Source organism: Camelus bactrianus, chromosome 10 (genome assembly GCF_048773025.1).
Source record: "Camelus bactrianus isolate YW-2024 breed Bactrian camel chromosome 10, ASM4877302v1, whole genome shotgun sequence".
NCBI classification, from domain to species: Eukaryota; Metazoa; Chordata; class Mammalia; order Artiodactyla; family Camelidae; genus Camelus; species Camelus bactrianus.
The window spans coordinates 9,366,914-9,386,899 of NC_133548.1; the positions used below are offsets into that span (position 1 = coordinate 9,366,914).

General features: G+C 55.8%; 1 protein-coding gene across 4 annotated transcripts in view; it reads right to left on the reverse strand.

Annotated features, from left to right (window-relative positions):
- The window catches only part of DAGLA (diacylglycerol lipase alpha), a 60,823-nt gene extending 44,370 nt beyond the window's left edge, over nt 1-16,453 (reverse strand). For 2 of the 4 annotated variants that reach the window (XM_074371920.1, XM_074371916.1), the window contains exon 1: nt 16,295-16,453. The gene's annotated coding sequence lies outside the window, so the exon portion shown is untranslated. Of the gene's footprint in view, nt 1-2,635; nt 2,882-16,294 lie in introns of all 4 variants that reach the window. The other 2 variants (XM_074371918.1, XM_074371919.1) reach the window with 2 other exon arrangements.
- Between the last annotated feature and the right edge of the window lie 3,533 nt (nt 16,454-19,986).

The following is a 19,986-nucleotide window of genomic DNA, read 5'->3' on the forward strand; positions in this document are numbered from 1 at the left end:
ACTGTTCAGTGAAAACCCAACTACCTGCCAGAAGGCCTGTGCTAGGAGCTTGCAGCCATCATCTCACTTCACCCCACCACCCCAGGGAGGAGGGAGGAGACACAGAGAGTCCAAGAGGAGACCGACACCCCGCTCCTCAGTGCAGGGTCTCCTGGCCACTTAGGCCCATCAGGAGAAGGTCCTGGGGCCCTCCGTTATTCTCTAAGCTGGGGGCTTAGTGAAAAACAGAACAACCGGATGGGAAGGGACTTTCAGCGCCACTGAGTCACACACACCCATTTCAGGGAGGAAAGTGAGGGCTAAGAATGCCCCAGGCCACAACGAGGTTGGTAGCAAAATACGGCCTGCAGCCCAGCTTCTGGGGCCTCAGCAGGCTCCCATGCAGGGCTGCCTTCTGATCTTTAAGGAGAGCCGCCCTTGGAGGGCTCAGGGGTGCTGGCTCTGCCTTGACGGCCCATCACACTTCGGGTCAGGCCTCCCTTGTGCCCTGCCCGTTCACGCTGCCTGCTCAGGTCGCTGCCAGTCAGCCTCCATGCCCCTGATCGCAGCAGTGGGCTGAGCCGGAAGCTGCGCAGGGAGAGCCCTGCCCTCTTGGCTGTGCCCCCAGCCCCACGGCTCAGGAGGCAGGACCCACAGGCCACATGCCTTCCAGGGACTTCCTTGCCCTGAGCCTGCTCACAGGGGGATTAACGTGGCCAACAAGGCTGGACATGCTTGTAGGGGGCTAGGCAGCCTGTTCATTAGAGACACTGGAGCTGCCACGTGGCACGCAGTCAGCAGAAACTGTTGTATCTCTCACCAGACCAGGAGGGTGCGTAGGGGGCTGAGAAGTCTGCCTGCCTAGACTGAACTATACCAAGGTCCCGAATGTCCCCTGTGAACTTCAGCCTTGGCAGTTTGGCCCCCGGGGTTGGGGGCTGCCAGCCCCTGCTATTGCAGTCTGGAGACGTCAGGGGGTGATTCTCCGTCCCTTCAGCAAACAGAAGGCAGGATTTCTGGGGCAATCACCCAGAACTGTGCATCCCATCCCCCTTCCAACCCAGCTCGCCCCACACGGCCCTGCTGCTACCGCCCCCACAGGCCTGCTCTCCACAGTTCTGTCTGCTCGGTCCTCCCCCAGTCCCCCACACACGGTAATTGCGACACCTCCACCCCACTGCCGCTCTCCCCAAGGGTGGCACAGGCAGCTGGCGGCTGGGAGGGCCTGAAGATGTGCTCCAGGGCATCTGTGGGCCCGGAAATTGCACACAGGCTTGTGTGAATTCTAGAGGGGAGCCTACAGTTTCACCCTTTCTCCAGGGGTCCTTGGCCCCTGGCAGGGTCACTGTGCTGGCCCCACTTCCTGCCTCTAACAGTCCCCCACCCGGCTGCCCTGTCTATGAAATGCCTGGGGACCAAGGGAATCAATGGCTTCTCTGTCCTCTGCAGGGAAGGCATTTCATCACCCTTGGGGGAATCTTTTAGGGAGGCAGGGAGCAGGCAGGGAGCAGCCAGGCCTGTTCGCAAGACCTTGGAGGCCTTGCAGCTACTCCTGTGTTGGGAAGTGGGGGTGCTGTGCTGGATGGAGATGTGGGGGGTAGGCAGCAGGGTTGGGGGGCACTGGGGCAGGAGGGAGGCCCCAGGGCTCTGTGGGGGGATCTGTCCCTGCTCCCAGCTCCTCGGTTCCCGGGACTCCCTCCATGTGGGTCGCTGTCACTATGCAGACACCTTCACAAACAACTCCTGCCTGGGCTGAGGCACAGCCAGGCCGGGGTGAGTCAGCGAGGGAAATCCCGGCACCAGCGCCCGCCGCTGGGTGACAGTTCCGCTGACACCTACAGAGCGAGGGGGCCCAGCCCCTCCCAGCAGAGGGTGGGAGGAACACCCGGGATCCCCCACCCCCATTTCCTGCTCCCTGAGAGGGGAGCCTGGCCAGGGGGGCCAGGAGGAGTCCTGGCTTGGAAAAGCCCTATGAGTGAGGGCTCTGCTCCTGGGCCTTGCTCTGTGGCCTCTTTGGGGCTCCAGTTCCTTATCCCCGAAGCATCAGCTGAGGAGAAGGTGGGAGCCTGGTCATCATGGCCATGGCCAGCAACTGCCTGGGGCCTGCCACCCCAGCCACTGGGTATCCTGCTTTCCAGGGTCTCAGTACCTCCAGGGCCTCATGTGGTGGGGCAGGGACACCCTACCTCGTTCCTGTGGGGCCCTGTCCTGTCCTGGACCCCAGGAAGGGCAGGGTCAAGGCTCTGCCTGAGAGGAGGGAGGTGGGGCAGAGAGGAAAGCAAGGCCGGGAGGGGAGCAGCCTGGACGCCTGAAAGGGTAAGGACAGAAAGGACAGGCACAAAGCCTGCTCCCAGCAGGACATCCTATCCCTTGAGAGAAACCCGGCCAGGTCCACACAAACCCGCCAGACCGGTTGGCAGTTGGCGTTAGCAGACATTTCTTTGCTGCTGGCTGCCTAAGGGTGCAAGGGGCCCAGCGGGCGGTGGGCAAGATCCTGCCTGGCTGGTGCTTCCCAGTTGAGTGTCACCCGTTCCCTTCCAGCCTGACACCTGCCCAGGCAGGGCTACTTTCCGCATAGGTGAGGGGAGGGTGATGTTCTGAGCATGCCCCTCTCACTGCCTCAGGTGGGCTCCATGACCAGGGCGGGAAAGCAGACCTGCCAGCTGAAGCTTCAGATGCACTCAGCAGCATCTTAAGAAGGAGCTTCTGGGGCTGTGAACATGAAAAGGACAAGCCCCAACCTCAAGCAGCTCGCAGTGCAGAATGATGAGGAAAACCACAGGCAGGTCAGTGAGTACAGGGCTATGATGCCAGAAATCCCACAGCAAGGACTGCTGCTTAGCCCAAGGCAGACAGAGAAGGCTTCGTAGCCGGTGCTGACGGCTGAACAGGAGTTCACCACCTGGGAGAAAGGTGAGGGGAGAAGCAAGGCTCACTCATTCTTGTCCCCCCTACCCTCCACACACACCCTCCCAGAACCTCTGGGCAAATGCACCTTGTGCAGGAGCTAAGCCCCAGCCAGCACAGAGGCCTGCCTCCTCCTCCTGGAGCACCATCGTTAGCACCCAATTCCTGCCTCTGGGTTGCTGCCAGGCAGGGAAGTTGGTGGTGGGGGAGACCCAGAAACCCAACCATTTATTTGAAAGAAAACCGAAAAGAAGTGACCACAAATCCCACGAGTTTACTGAAATGTCTTTAAAACAAATGGCTTGAATGGATTTCCACTCCCTCACCCCATTGAGCCACTCACTGGAAAACAGCAGCTCAAAGGGCTAGAGACTCCGGCCGCTGGGGCCTGATGGAAACGGGGTCTCAGCCACAAAGCCAGGCAAGAGGTACTGGGATAAAGGCAGCTCTGGCCAGAAGATGATGAAAAGTGACACCTGATCACAGGCAGGACAAAAGCTACGAAGGGTTCCTGGGAGGCCAATGTCAGATCCAGAAATGCTCAGGTGCCCTTAAGTACTCTGCTATTGGCAGCTGGCTTACTCTCGTTTCCCAGCATCATGGGTCTCCCTTCCTCCCGCTCCTCCCTTTGCCCTTGCCTCGAGTGCCCTGCCCTGAACAGCTGCTTCTGCACACCATCTCACTGGGCAGCTGCAGTAGACAGGTGGGGTCTTCCTGGACAGTACAAACTGCTTAGAAAACCAGGCAAAGGAGCAGGAGTGGGAAGGTATGAGATTCACCAGAGCTGAGAGCTGGAGGGGCCTGAGGAAATCAAGAGTACAAGATTTGCTGACTCCCTGAATCTTAGAGATGAAGACTCTAAGCCCAGAGAGGTACACTGATGTGCCTGAGGTCACACAGCTATGGGTCCTTGCTATGTCATTGGCTGCATTCCAAGTCCCATTCATTCACCCATTACTTCCAGAGCCATCCTATGTGCCTAGACTCTGGAATGTAGGCTTAGGCTCCTAGGTGATGCCCTGATGAAAACTGAACTCAGCCCCAGAGACTTGCAAGCCAGGGTCGCCTCCCATCCCTTGGCTCTTCCCTCCCCACTCTTTCCTCTCATACAAAGTGGAGCAGATGCCCTGCCATCACTAGGGAAGACTCAAAAGCAGAGAGGAAAGGGAAAAGTGGGAGAGGACTGGGGAACACCAGGCACAGCCTGGGGACGACGGACACCAAGGTGAAGGCTGAGCAAGAGGAACACTGTCCTGGGACCTGTGATGGAGGACCCTGGACCAGACATGTTTAGCTGTGCCTACTTTTCCCTTCTTATCACAATATACACGTTCTCCATAGAAAACAGAAACAAAAAAAGAGAGGGAGAGAGAAAGGGAAAGAAAAAAAAGAAAATAGCAATCATCCATGATCCATCTAGGAAAAGTATTACCTATCAACATCTGTCTAGTCTTTTTTCCCCGTCCAAATATGAGATCAATCTGTACCTACTTTTTTTCACTGAGCTAGTGAAGGCGAACATTTCTCTTCATTAAACGTTTTTCCAGCCCAATCTTCCCTCATCACTGTATAGCAATCCATGCAAGGCATATGTGAATTTATACAACCCATTCCCTACTGGTGGCCATTAGGCTGTTTTCCTCTTCTCGCTGTGAGAAAAGCCCCACCGCTGGGCCCAAGGCAGAGCAGCTCCCGGACCCCAGGCATGAGGTGCTGGAGCCCCCAGCTCCTGTCTCCCATTTAGGGCTTATTCTCCCCCAGCAGAAGCGAAGGTGGGAGGGGAGGGAGGCATGGGGGGGTCCTGCCCTGCTCCACAGCTCTCAGACAGTGGGTGACATCCACTGACTCTCAAACTTGAATGAGCAGCGAGGAGATGTGTAAATGCAGATTTCCTGGCCCCATCCAGAAATTCTGTGTAGTTGGTCTGAGGTAGGGCCCAGGAACCTGGAGTTGAGCAAGCCCCACCATGGCTGACCCCACGAGACTCTGATGCCAGGGTTAACTTCCCTGCACCCAGAGGAGCCCTGCTCCAGAGGCGAGCAGAGGCAGTGCATCTGAGCTGGTTAAGCTGCAGAGTCCTGGGCCCCTCTCCAGAGATTCTGATTCAGTACGGGCAGTGGGGCGCAGTGAGATTCTGCTTTTCTAACCTGTTTTCAGGTGCTGCTGCCAACTCATGGGCCACACTCAGGCGTGTTCAACTAAGCCCATGTGGGAACCATGTGCAGGTGCTGGGCAGATGCAGGCAATGGACACTGTGCCTGGAGGGGCAATCACAGCTGGCACTTAGGAAGCATTTCCTATGGGTTGAACACCATGCCCTGGCCGCTCAAGGTGTGGTCCATGAACCACGTCCTGAGGACCAGGTCTGGGCCCCAACCAGCCTCACCAGGGATCTGCACTGGCAAGCTCCCCAGGGGATCTGCGTGCCCAATAAAGCAGCACTTTGCTGAGTCTTTAACCCCGTCATCCTCCTAACAATCCTCAGAGGCAGGTCAATTACTCCCCTGATTTTACAGCTGAGATTCTGCAGCTGCAAGGTTAAAGGACTCGTTTAAGGTCTCACAAGGGCCACTAGCAGGAGCTGAGACAGAAAGCCAGATGGTCTAGCTCCAGAGCGTGAGCTCCTAACCCAGATCATAACACTCCCTGCAGTTTCCCATTCCATCCCCAAACTCTCTGTGAGAGGTGGCCTCCAATTCTGCACTTTACAGACAAGACCTCAGAGACCAGGGGAAGGCTGACCAACCGCTCTGGGGGCTCTCCAGGAAACGGACCTGATCCTACCCCGTCTGCCACATCCACACCGGGGTCCCTTCCCTTGGGGCCCACTCCGGCTGCGGCCCAGGCCTGGGTGGGGGTCCCGCCTCCAAAGCCCGCAGGCTCTGCAGACACAGTTGGGGGCAGGAAGTGGGAACTGGGGCGGAGGAACCAGGAGCTCAGTTTGGTCTGAGGACGTCCTTTCTTCGCAGCCAGGCTCAGTTCTGTGTGCCTTTTGAAAGGAAGTAGAGAATAGCTGTGCTCAGCCCAATGAGGCTGGCCCCTTTCAACCTTCCAGTTGCTGCCATTTCCAATTACAACTTCAGAGGGCTCCTATAATTTATACATCCCAGGATGCACTGTTCCAGCTGCTTTGTGATGGGAGTTCATTACACCATTAAGGTTAAACTTTTATAAAGTACTGAGCAGGTGGTGGGCTGGGCGCCCGGCTTAGTTACCACTGCCGGAAGCCTGCTGAAAGGGGTTCACCTGGGGCGAGGAGGGGGGTCAGGCTCTCTAAAGGGGCTGAGAAATGAAGAAGGCGGCTCCGGGGAACAGGGGCTGCCCATTAGCCATTTATTAAACTGTACAGTAGAGCAGGCAGGCAGCAAGGAGAACAATCTGCAGCCGCTCAACACTGCTGGCAGGGGGCGTGCGAGGCGAGAGGATTCCTGCATTGCCTGCCAAGGCCAGCGAGGTGCCGGATCTGAGCCACGGACAGGCCCACATGTGGGGAATGACCCAGACTCCCGGGCGGGGGAGGCTGGTCCTCTCAGCACCAGGGGGGCCAATGGGGGCCTACCTTCTGTAGGAACGAATCCCTCCTGTGGCTCATGGGGTCCCGGAACTCAACACAAGGTAGTGGAGCAAGAAGGAACACCCCGAGAGCAGGAGCCAGACTAATGGGGGTCTCAGCTGGCCAGCTGCAGATACATGGCCTCAAGCTGCAGATACTGGAGGTTCCTTCAATTCTCCAAGGAAACTGAGATCCTCGACTTGTCCCTCAGCTGTCAAACACATGTGCCTCCCTCCCAGGGCAGTGGCACCCACTGCCCAAGAATCATCACTATTCTTTGCATTAAGTTGTTACACACACAGAGCCCTCAGGATGGTGCCTGGCTGAGAGGACTCTCCAGGAAGGCTTTGCTATTGTTGCTGTTATTCTGTTTGTCTGTTTAGGTGTCAGTCCCAAACCTGAGGACACCCTGAGGACGAGGTGGTGACTTTCCTCTTCCAATTCCCAGCTCCGGGCACAGAACTTAGCACGCAGTAGCTGTTGACAAGTATCCCTGAGAATGGGTGGACAGGAGGTTACAAGCGGCAGAACTATTCTGTGCTCCGCAGTCTGGCCCCAGGCCCAGGAACAGGGTCGGCGGAAGACCAAGTTCTTTCAAAGGTATGAAGCTGAAATCACCTCTTGAGAAAAATTCCTTGTCTTCCCAGGAGGAAAGAGACTCCAGATGCGGCCAGTTTTTCTGGATACCGGGGTTGACTCTGGCCTTTTCCTTCTACACGTCCCTAAGATCAAGGAGGGTTTGCTGTGACAGGAAACTCCAGCCTCAGGTGGGGCTCTGTGGCCCCACAAGCTGGCCTCCTTGTCGAGTCTCCAAGAGAGGCTGCCCCAACCGACAGGCTCCCACACTGGAGAGGACCGGGTGGGATTCTGGACTTGTCAAGGTGGCCAGTGTTCTTAGCTGTCAGGCCAAGTCGTGACCCCCATGCTTGAGAGGCACAGTCTGACCCATCGGCCATCATTCCTACAGCCCAGGGGAATGGGAGGGCCTGAGGGGCCACTGCTTGGCACAGGCGGTCAGAGAGTCTCTGAGAAAAGACACTGGCTTCCCCTAAAGGTCTCAGGGGAGGAAAAGGTGGACAAACAAAGGGCAGCCACATGGAAGAGGTGCTAAAGGGAAGGAAACCAAATTAGGAGAGGAAAGAAAGGGGGAAAGGCCACCTTGGAGAGGGTTGGGGTGGGAACAGGGTCAGATGCCAGAGGGACGGTGGGACACTGCCAGCTCTGAGAAGCAGCCTAGAAGGGCCAGGTGGTGCCAGGGTTGCCTGGCTGCAGGAATGCATCCTCAGGAAAGGGAGGGTCCTCTCAACTTAGCACCGTCTGGGTGGATAGAAGAGCAGAAGGAACAGGCACTGGTGATAACAACAGGTGACATTTATTACCTCCAATGCTCTTGGCACTGGGTGGAACTTCCGAGGTGGCATCTCATTAGCTCCCAACAGTTGCCCAGTGTGCCTTTTTCTACTAGGTCCTTTATTTTAGAGATGAGGAAATTGAGGCTCAGAGAGGTTAAGTGACACGCCCAAGTAGAAGTGGACTCAAACGGAGCTCCGTCTTTATGCTAAAGCCCACGTTCACAGGCCTATGTTAGGCTGAATTTAAAGAGAGAATCAGAAGTGGGTGACTGGAGGAATGAACAGGCGGCGTGGTCTGGGAGCCGAGGCAGTCCTGAGCAGGCGAGCAGGCAGAGCCAAGCTGGAGGCAGCACATCTGGCAAGGCTGCAGGGGCCAGGACAGTCCCCTCAGCTGCTGGGCCCAGGGCTGCGCGGAGGTGCTGCAGCCAGCCTGACACTGCAGCGGGGCGGCAGTCCTGGGGCAGCCCCGGAGCTTGGATGAAGCGGGAGCCTGCTGTAATCCCCGCCAGCGGAGGGCGGAAACTTGGGAAGTGAAACAAGCCGTCACCTCACTGCAACCCGGCCACAGATTTCCAACAGCCATACCAGGCGGGCCTCACCCCTACCCACAGTCTGAGGCCTCCACACTCCCCTTCGGGGCCCAGGGTAGGGGGAACCCGGGAAGTACACACTGGGCTCCCCAGGCCCAGCCTGGTGCAGAAACTGTGCTCGAGTAAAGCCGATGAGAAAGCAGAGGGTTTCTAGCCAACGCCCTGGGAAGCCTGCCATCGAGAGGCTGACAGTCTCACCGCTTTCCGGAACAGACAGACGCAGGGCTCACCTCTTCACTAGGCTTTCCGCATATTTTGAGGGGTGAGGAGAGGTTCTGGCGGCTGTGTGGTGAACCCTCCCCCTTCCTCACCAAACCCTGCCTGAATCCACCTAGTCAGGCTGCCCAGGCATGTGGGAGACAAGAGGGGTGGGGGAGGCCCAGAACTCCAGGCGGGCCCCCTGTGCTCCTACACAATCCGAGGCCCCAGAGCAGCAGGGGTGGCCTTCAAGGGACACTAGACTGGGGCCTGTCCCCCCTCTAAGGACCTCCTGTCCAGTGGCTAGCTGATCAGAGTCCTTGAGCAAGGCCTTGCCACCTGACAAACCATGGAATTCACTAGCCCAACTGGGCAGCTTAGAGGGTGGGGGCAGAGGCCCTGGCCTGGCCTTAAGCATTCCTGGCCTTCATGCCAGCTCCTAAATCTTTGACTCTCACACACAAGCAATTCTAACCCATGATCAGCCTTGTCGCTTTCCCATCCAGCATCGCCTCTAAGCACAGGAACAGCCAATGCAGGAGAGAGAGTAAATATCACTGTTGCTATTATACAAATGGGGCAACTGAAGCTCAGGAAGACTGACTGATTCATCTGAAGTTTCCCAGCAGAGCCGGGGGCAGAATCCAGGCCCGACACCCTTCACCTGCCTTGCTGTCTCACTAAAATCACCCAAACCAGAATCCCAGGAGTGGGGACTCCTGGTCCCCATGGCAAAGGAGGAGGCTTGACACAGAAGGTTTGACTTCAGGCCAGACATGCAAAAGGTTTGAGGCTGTTGGATAAATATACAGATATCTGATAAACAGGCCAGAGGAGCTGGAGAGAGAAGAGAATTACAGGGAGAATGAGACCATCACTCTGTATCTCAAGGCTGCTGGAGCCCAGGATGCCCTGCCATCTATCAGCTGAGTGCCTAGAGCACATTTAACCTCACCTATAAAACAGGTTAATACCACCTGCCTCGCGGGTGGTTATGGGGATTAAACGAGCTAACGCATGAAAAGTGCTTAGCATGGCGCCTGGCGTGTGTGCTCAGTAAGTGCTCTTTGCCGTCATTGTTAGTCTTCAATGAGGACATGGATTAGCAAGGGGAACAAGCCACGAACATTTAACAACATGCGCTCAGAGGGGCGCCAGCGCTTGGCCACCTGATCATGACAGACAGGACAGTCCCAGGGTGCAGTGGGGCAGGAAGAAAGGCGTCACGGGGGAGGGGGCCATGTGGGCCTGAAGGAGAAGCAAGGCTCAGAGAGGAGAGTAGGGTCTTGGCTTCAAACCCTGGCCCCCCACCTACTTGCTGTGTGTCCTTGGGTAGGTAACTCACCCTCTCTGCACCTCCTGTAAGACTCGGGTAGATGGGTGGGGGAGTGGAGGGAGTACCTATCACAAGAAATAAATGAGATCCTCTCTATACTATATGTTGTGCCAGGTTTAGTTCCCTGCTTTACAGAATGGAAACTATTGTTATTATTACTGTTACTTTGTGGCTGAGCAAAGATGCCGGAGACAGAGGCCCTGAGGCTTCCTGACCCTCAAATCTGCAGGGCTTTGGCAAAAGCCAAGTGCAGGGCTCAGTCCCTGGGGTAGGGGTAGGGCCAGCAGCCCCACAGAGCTCACCCCACTGTGCAGCTGGCAGCGGAAGCAGCCATGTGCTGGGAGGTGCAGGGTGGATGTATATAACGAAGGGACATCAATAATAAATTAACCTCAACTAAGTCCAGGAACATCAATCATAAATTAATTAAATGGCTCCAGGAGAGGTAACGATAAGGGGCCTCTTTGGGATGAATTAGAGGCAGTGTCCTGCCTCACGTATGGCCCACCTGCCCCAGCCCCGGCCAGCAGCCTCTGCAGCCAGGAGCAACTCCCAAAACACAGGTGAAGATATGCCCTGCTCCCCTCCTCCCCCCAGCACCCCCACCCCACCCCCGACCCCAGCTCAGAGAACTTTCAAACACCGAGAGGATTTTGATGAAAATTCCCAGAATAGTAACCTCCTGGGCCGAACTCAGGCAGGCGAAATTTCTAGGGGTAATTTGCTGAGAATATGATCAAACACCTGGAAATAAGCGCTAAGAATACTGGAACCCCCTTGGTCGGTCCTCAGGGACTAGAACAGCCCCCTTCAGGGGATCGTGACAACCTCCTGCTCACACTCCAGCCTGGAAACCACCGGAGTCAAAACAGCTGAAAGTCAAGTGTGGGAGCCGCATCTGAGGCTGGGATTTCGACGCCCCACCTCTTACTGACCAAAGTGACAAACCTCATGGCTTCCACCCGTCTCCGTGATCAATCAGGTTGGCCTCTCCCCCTCCCGCCCCTCCCCAACCCAGGGCAGCCACTGCCCAGGTTCAAGCCCTCCAACCTGGCACCTGCCCTAGTTGCCAGCTGGTCTCCCCTCTCCTGTTCCCCAGGCCCCCTGGCACCTGCTCCCAGCCAGCTCTTCCCGGCACACACTCTTGTTCAGAACACTTTAGTGACCGCCCATGCTCACTTTTCAACCTTTCATCGCTTACGTTTCCTGCACACTACAGTCATACCAGACCATGGCAACTCGCTTTCCCAGCCACGTCCCCTGTTGCTGCTGTTTCCTCTACAATCACCTGGATGGCCCAGGTGAAAGGCCATTGCTACTTAAGTCTCCCCTGATCTCCCTGGTTTGAGTTACTCTCTCTCCTTTGACCCCTGGTAGCACCTACCTCTTGAAATTACAGCGTAGACCTCTATGTCCATCTTTTATCTTCTCAACAGATTGTGAACACCAGAATTTATACCTTGTAGGCTCTGGTATGTCCAATTCATCTCCATGGCCCTCACTGACCCCAACCTTCAGTAGATGTTCAAGAAATCACTATCAACTCAATCAGAGTGGAAACATTCCCCAGGCACCAAACTTTATCTTGTGTATGATTCTGCTGACAGATACACCAGATTCCATCCATGCCAAGGGCAAGGTGGAGCTAATTTCTCCTTATCAAGAAAAGGGACATGACCTATTACATCTTTCCTGGTGCCAGTGTATGCAGATCATGATGTAACCATTTTTTCTATGGAAAAGATCTTGACAGCAGGAACAAAACATTTACTGAGTGTGTTTGCCTCTATCAGGGTCTGTCCACTGACCAGCCATCTGTGTGGGATTCTTACAACCACCTGGTGGGAGGTTTTACTGTCCCCACCTTACAGATGAGGAAACTGAGGTGTAGAGAGGTACCAGAATTCAAACTCGGGTCTGTTTGACTCCAGAGTCTCAAGTTGTCAGGCCCATGGGCTATATTGCTCTCCTCTGTCACCCAGGTAGACTGTCCCCGGGTGACTTCCCAGTGGGCTTGGGGAAGAGGTGGAAGCAGGCGTGTGCGAGCACATATGGGCATCAGAGAGCCACACCCCCAGCCCTGGCTTCCTTCTAAGGAAAACTGAGAAAGCAGAGAGGCTCTTCTTGTAAGATCACGCGGAGATGTTAAACTCACCCTCCTGGAGCTGGAAGGAGACCTACCCACTACTCCCACTGTTCTCTCCTGCTTCGTGGAGCCCGGCAAGACCCCACTGCACACACCCACTGACACTGGGCCAGCCAGACACAGAAGCCCACAAGTTCCCACGCCACCAGGCGCTCCACACCCCCTCAGCCCTCACTTCCCACGGAAACGCTGGCTTACCGGCACACGCGGCTTTGCATACATGCAATCCCTGGGCAGCCCTGCAGCGGGATCGGCTCCACCCTTGGTCTCCCCACCTTGATCCTGTGGAGGACTTGGGCATCCCTGCCCGACGCCCTTTCCCTTGGCCACACTACTCCCCTCCACATCACCTCCCTGGTCCCCCTCCCCTGACCCTTCAGTAGCTAAGAGGTTCCCATTGGGAAGGCAGTTTCCTGGGTCCTCCTCACCTGCACACCCAGTCCCCCGTCCACCCAGAGAGATCCAGCCCAGCCAAAGTCAGTATCAGAAAGGAAAAAGGAAAATCAAGATAAGCAGTCTTCAGCTCTGCCCACTGGGGAGGTAACCACATCCCACAATGTCCTAGGCTCCACTGTTCTAAAAGATTTATCATCCTCTGACCGCATGCTCATTGATACTTCCCCCAGCGCCACTTGCCCACTCCGGTAGAGTATAATGCAAAGCTATTCCAGGGAGAAACTGAACACAGATGGAGTGCTGGGCCAACAGGTGATTACACCCAGAGCTGTCCTTCTAGGCCCCGGGAGACGGGCCGAGGGAAAGGTGGCTCCACCAATAGGCCATGCCTTCAGCTGTGGCTGGCTGGCCTGGTGCTCTCAGCTCTGGCCCAGAAGCCTCTGTCCAGAGATGCCCGATTCCCTGGCACCCCTGAAGCTGAGCAACTGGGCACCATGATTTATGAGGCAGCTGAGGAAGGAAAGGTTGCCAAGAGCTGAGTTAAGCAACTTTTGGAGAAACATGGACAAAGAAATGGGAAGAGGACTGAGGACCAGATCTGAAAAACAGCGTAGCTCCAGAGAGCCACTTGCACCTCAATGGCCGCTCCGATGCTACCGCCACCTGCCCCAGCTGGAATTTGCTTCAAATCAGCACCACAACAGGGGGTGGCGGTGACCTGGCTGGGCTCCCCAAGGCCTGCAACCTCCGAAGAAAGCTCTGCTCTGCTTTTGGGAAACAGAGGCCAACTCCTCCGGTCGGCGTCTCTGATCTGCCCCGCCCGCCACCCAGCTCGGCTATGCAGAGTCCCAGCATCCCAAGCAGATGGCAAGGGGTGGCTGCAAAGGGCTCCTGGAGCCCAAAAACATAAGGCTGAGCTGCAAATCAGAACAAACAGGCGGAGGTGTGGAGGGTGAGCTGAGGGGACGCGAATGCTGAATATTCACATCAGGGAGGCCTGAGGCTCCCTCTTTATGGACTGCTTTCCAAGCAGGAGCTGAAGTGCTGGTAACTCATGGGGAGGCAGCGAAAAGGGGCTGCAGGGAGCGTGTGGGACAGGCCTCAGGCACCTTGAGCCAACCCGGGAACAAGCAGCCGAGGGAGATCTTGCTGAGCCAGGCAGTGTTCAGGTGGCATGGCCTTGGGCAGGGCAAGTGCCTCGGCTTGGAAAAGTCAGCTCACCACCCTGGGCCTGGCAGGGCCGTGTCCTCCTTCACCCCACGTGGCTGTACACTGCAGCATGGATGCAGGGCAAAAACTTTCTGCCTCGGGGACCAAGCTTGTGCAATGAATTGCTGGCTAAGACAGACGCCCACATGGAATGCTGCAGAAGTGGGCCTGGGTTCACCAGAAACAGATCTTCCCGTGCAAAGGCTTCTAGCTGTGGGGTATGTAATTCAGGCTCTGCTGACCATTATTAGGAACTAGGCCTCACTGGCAGAAAGCAAAGCAATTGGCAGCCACCCTCATCTTCTCCACCTGGGAAGGCCCTTTAGACAGAAGGGGGCCCACATCCTGGGGAATTCCTACTACACCTATCTACCCTCAGAGGACCTCTCTGAGGGTGTCCGTTGCCCTCTTCTTGCCCCACATATCCAAGTGCATCCTCCATGGGCCCCAGCCTCCTGCCATCCATCTTCAACCTCATGGGACCTCAGACCTCACAGACCACCCAGCCCTATATATGCCACAGCCCCCAAAAAGCTGATACGGCTGCTCCCTACCCGCATCCTCTGAACCCAGAGCCAGAGGAAATTCTCAAGAGAAAACACACACACTTCCAAGTCTCCTTCCCACACAGGTACCCCTGATCTGTAAGCCACCGCCACCTCCCAGCCCTGCACAGCCAGGAACATGTCTGCAGCCTCAGCGAAGGGCCCCCTCTTGCTTGGGCCCCTCCTGCCGGACTCTACAGTTGCTGCGGCCATGCTGGGGACCATCCTCGGGAGACCTGGGGCCTGGTTCCAGCTCAGCAGCTGACTCACAATGTCAACAGATCCCACTTTTCCCCACCAGGAGCCTTTACACTCACGGCCTCTAATTCCCTATGACAGGCCCTAGACCTTCCGGCGGCCTTCCTCCCCAATCACATTCCATGCCTCCATTTCCTCTCGCCTCCTGTCCTGGTCTCTTTACCTGGTGATAATCCCCAACCTTTGTACAGCTTTTCACAAAGGGTTTCCACATGCACCACCAGTCCTCCTCTGTGGCTATCTTCTGATGTGGCTCTGAGAGGTAAAGTCACCTGCTCAAGGTCACATGGGCAAGACTGGAATTCACGTTTTCTGGTTCCAAATGCATGGGACAACACTCCAGCTTTAAGGAACCTCAGCAGCATCCCTAAGCACCTAGTTTAGCAAATGAGCTGCCACCCCCACCCTAGTCTCCCACACCCTCAGTTTTTCTTTCTGGACTCCTAATGGCCTTCCCCAGGCCCAGCCTCATTTATTCTTCTATCCTCCGATTCCACTTCCCCAAGAGATCCACAAAGACCTAACAATTTCCCCCACATCCTAAGACTTCTCTGGGGGGTCTGTAAATTGCCCCTCTATGAAGTAGAGCACATGTGACGCTGAGTGGGCCCCTCACCCAAAGCTTTCCAAAGGGCTCGTGAGGCCAGACGCCAGCCTAGCACACTCCTGGTGGCTGTAGACTCATCTTTAGAACATCCCCCTAATGATCCTCTAGACCCAAAGGCTTCCCATTATCAAAGAAGAGAGGCAACTCCCAGACTCTGAGGGGAGAACCATCAACTCAAGGAAAAGGCAGGGCCCGGGGACTACAGATGGCCAGAGCACCGCACCTCCCCTGGCCCAAAGACATGACCCACCTCGCGGCCCTGCACATGTCTCAGGACACAAGTTCAGGGACAGCGAGCAGAGCTGAGAACAAGCCACCTCTCCCCTCCTCCCCAAAGCTGGATGAATTCAAGAGCCCAGGACAACGCCAGTACCTGGACAGGTCTCTGTCTGGGTCACCATCAGGGTCCTCATACTAGAAGCATCACCTGGCATCTCTCTTTCCTGTCCATTAGAAAGGACACCAACCTTCTCCCAGCTTCTGCTTTCCTCAGTCCAGTGTACACAACAGATATTAAAAGTGTGACAGTGGCCCCTGTGACAGAGGCCATGCCCCTCATCATCACCAGAGTGGGAGGATGGGCGTTTACCCTTCCCATCCACCAGGGTCTGAGGGCCATGGATTCTCCCCTCACAGGGCCAGGCTGCCCCGGGCATCACGCTGGGCCATTGCCATTTCTCACAGTCATGCCAGGAACTCCTGCCATGATGAGGACACCGATTCTTCAAGCCCTGGATGCCACTGCTCCAGACCATGTCAAGGCCAGAACCATCCAACACCTTACTAATGACAGCACTTCCTCACCACCCATGCCAGGGGCACCACCATGCGCCCACGAGCCGGCCACCGCCACCCTAGAACCAGTCCGAATGCTGTGCCCAACCCCTACCTGCACAGAGGGCTGCACCCGCCTCACACCTGGGCAGCCACCACCACACCAAGGTGGGGGTGAGTCTTCTGACACCCGTGACAGTAAAACCACGCTGCCTGTGCCAGACCTATGCTGCCCACGCCCGCGCCACGGGTGTCACCATACCCACGCCAGTGCCAGGGGCTCCACGGATCTCACACCTGCCACGGGCTCGAGTGGCAGCCGCACCTCCGCCTGCAGACCCATCGGGCGGGCCACCGCGCGCCCTGGACACTGCCCAGCTGCCGCGCCGCTCGCACCGCGCCCGCGCCCGGGGCCCGGCCCGCGGCTCCTGCCTTTCCCCGTACCTCCAGCCCGCCGCAGGGCTCGGCCCGCCGCCGCCGCCGCCGCCGCCGCGACCGCCACCTCCATCCTGGGCTCCCCAAGGCCCCAATTCACTAACGCCGCTTCCGCAGGGCGCCGGCGCCGGCGCGAAGGCCGCCTCCGCCCCCCGGGGGACGCTGCGTCCTTTACGTAAACCCCACTCCGCCGCCAGCGGTGACCATGGCGACGGCCGTGGGGCGGCAGCGCCCCCTGGTGCCAGGGAGGGGAGCGGCTCCGAGGCCAGAGCGAGCAGAGTCTTTCGCGGGCTCGCGCCCAGGGCGTGGGGGGCGGTGGGCGCCCGGCTCTGGCCGCGGCTGGGGTTGCGTGGGCGGCCGGGAGGGGCAGGACCTGCCGCGCTGCATGCGGGGAAGGGAGATGCCTGGGTCCTTCTCCCTCAGGCCCCGCGTGACCGGGTTTAGCGTGGGAGAGGCAAGAAAGCGTGTAGGATCAGTGGAGAACTGGTTCATTGGGGAGGAGGAAAGGGAAAGATGAGTTCCACCTCCTCCGGGTGCTGAGCGCTCCTGGGAGGTCAAAGCACATATTCATCATCTGTGTCCTCCCCTCACTCCTCACCCCTATAGTGCCCAGCATCGTGCCTAGTATCCAAAAGGGCGCTTGGTCAAATGTGAATTCCCGGCAAAGAAAGAAAATCACCCATTCTAATCTGCCTCACGCTCTCCCATTCATTCACTTAACACACTTTCCCTGAGAGTTAGCCTTGAGCCTTTGAGCCGAGCACCACTGTCCGCGTGCCACGTCCCTTGTGCTAAGTTTCGGGAGTGGGTGGGCACAGACAAGCAGAACCCAGGCCCTGCCCTCAAGGAGCTCAGCCTAGTGGGTATTATTAGATCGTCACAATACAGGGTGCTTGTGGTGCAGAAGCTCAGCAGGGAGGGCGGGTAGAGCTCTTAGAAGGGGCAGTTAAGTAAGCCTTGGGGGAGGGAGTGGGTCTGGAGGATGTGATGACACAGCTGAATCTCAAAGATGGAGTAGAATTCAGAAGGGAAAGAGGAGTAGCATGTTTCAGGAGGGAGAGTGCCTCTAAAGTGTTCTCTGCGCCCTTTGTCATCCCAAGAAAACAGGGTGATGTGCAGCAGTTTGGTGTAAGTGGGACCATAAGGAGCTATGTGTAAGGGGGGCTAAGATGGAGTATCAGCCTGAAAATTATCTAGACTTCTGGGTTTAAAGTGAAACTCTAAGTCCAGGGCAGCCTTCCCTTCTGTCATGAAGCAGGTGGGAACTACTTCTCAAAAGAGTTCTTTATTACTTGTAATTGTTTTGAAGGCAAACTCCAGCTTATTAAAAAAAAAAAATGGGGGTGGAGAGGACAAATACTGAGTGGGATGCCTCAGGGAATTCAAAAAAAAGTTGGACCCTCCCAACCTCAGGAAGGGCAGGGATCAGAGAGACTTTAAGGACTGACTGTAGCAAAGTAGTTTAGGATCCTTCTGTCTAGATCACTGCAATAAATCAGAATCAAAACTGCCAAACTTAATGCCCCTTGGTTCAAAGTTCTAGATTCCCAATAGAAAGAATCTTGGTCCAGCTTGGGGCATGGTCAATTATAGCAGCTACATTCCATCCCCTTAGCTGCCCAGGGCTCACTAATTCACACGTGTACACACACACACACACACACACACACACACACACACACTCATGCATCCTCCGTTCATTCATCCAAAGTCATCTTCACCAAACAATATTGTGTTCCAGTATTCCCTGGTCAGCCACCTCCAGACTTGATGTCACGATGAGCATCAGAGTCAAGATCTTCAAGGAGATGTCCATGTCCATTTCTCCTCAAGGCTGATGGTGATCCCATCTGGGCACTTAGCAACTGAATTAAACGTTACATTTAACTACCACCAACCTGTCCTTTGAATTCTTGCTGCTCAAAGTGTGGCATTAGCACCATCAGGGAAGCTTTTGAGAAATGCAGAATCTCCAGCCCCCAAATCTCAGCAGGTTAACAGGATTCCCCTGGTGATTTGTATGTACGTTAAACTTTGACAAGCACTGCTATTATATATATGGATGGAAAGGAAAAGTACATGTATGAAAAATGGTTTTTAATGGTGATCGTTGCTGTTTAAAAAGAAAAGGGGAAGGGGTTAATTATGAAATCTTTAGCAACTCCAGTAACCAGCAAGGAAATAAATACAGGTAGTGGCTGTAGGTTTTATTTTTGCAAGTGGTTGCAAACTCCTAAAAGACATTTGTTACTTTCTTCCTCTAACTCTTTATTCCACGGTCCACCTGCCTCCAGCCTGCATCTCATTTGCCTGGTGGACTGACCTGAGTCTCCATCCTTGAGAGCTGGAGCTGTTGGTGATCCTGGCTGTAAAGCATTGTAGCAGGCTTCTGTCTGCAGGTGGAGGAGGTGCTCCCCAGGGACCCTGCGTTCCACTCATACCCTTCTTGTGTGTGTGTGTGTGTGTTTGATGATGATCCCCAAATGGCCAGATGGCAGTCCCAGTTTCCAGTTCAGCAAAACCATTATTGTGCCTCCTGGTGGTGCCTTCCTCCCTTCAGTTCTAAAACCACTAAATGATCAAAACTCAGAATTGCCTGAACAAGAGGCAGACAGCAGACATTCTGACCATGGTGCAAGTCACCATCACCACCTCCACCCCTAGTTCCAAGACCCTCCGGAAGAAACATATCATAACAGATGTCTGGTTCAGAGCATGTATATATACCCTGGGGAACTTACCTGGTCAGTCACCAGGCTGCTCCCTCTCCACTCCAGCATCATGTTTGCCTTTCCCTCTGAATGCCTTCAGGCTTTTTTTTTTTTTTTTAACGGAGGTACTGTACTGGGGATTGAACCCAGGACCTGGTACATTCTAAGCATGCGCTGTACCACTGAGCTATACCCCCAGCCCCTCAGGCCTTTTTCTGACAGAGTTTGCCCAGGTGTTTTTGGAGTGAGGTACCAACGTTGTAAGCAGACTGGAGCAGGGGAGGAGGACCAGAGTGAGTCCACCAGAATGGGCAGCAAGCCATAGATTGGTCCTGGTTCAGCTGCCAGGCTGTGTTCCCTCAGCTCAGTGCCAAATTCCCACTCTGGCCTCAGTTTCCCCCTGGGTCCCAGTGGAGATAATAACATGGCTCCTCCTCCCAGGGGGGCTGTGCAGATTAACTAATTAATGAGTGTGACATCGTCTGCTTCCACAAAGGGGCTGATTAAATGCTGAGTGTTGTTATTAGAGCGATGGAGGGAGTGTGACAGGCAGAGTCGGCTGGAGACAGATCTGCCCCCCTCGCCTCCTCCCCACCCCCTTCCTCCGTCTGCCCCACATTCTGCAAGCTGAACATCTTGCAAGACAAAACCAAGACGATTTTTGGCATCCCAAAGACAGTGTATAACTTTTGCGATTTCCCCTGTGTTGGAATGTGAGTCACGGCCCAGCTTCGTCGCATAATCTGTCTCCAACAGCTGGCACAGCTGTGCCCTGCCCCAGACTCTCAGCTCCCAGCAGCTGCATAATGGGATGGCTTGGCCAGTGATTGCATCAGGTTAGAGCTGCCTGCAGAAAGACAACTGCAGAATTCCATAGCTGGGCACCAAACCTTACTGTACTGCCCCATGGTCCCAGTGATTAAGGGACCGCCTTTCCTCACAGCCCAAGGGAGGGAAAGCCAGCCTGGCATACTGGCTTAAGGCTGGGGG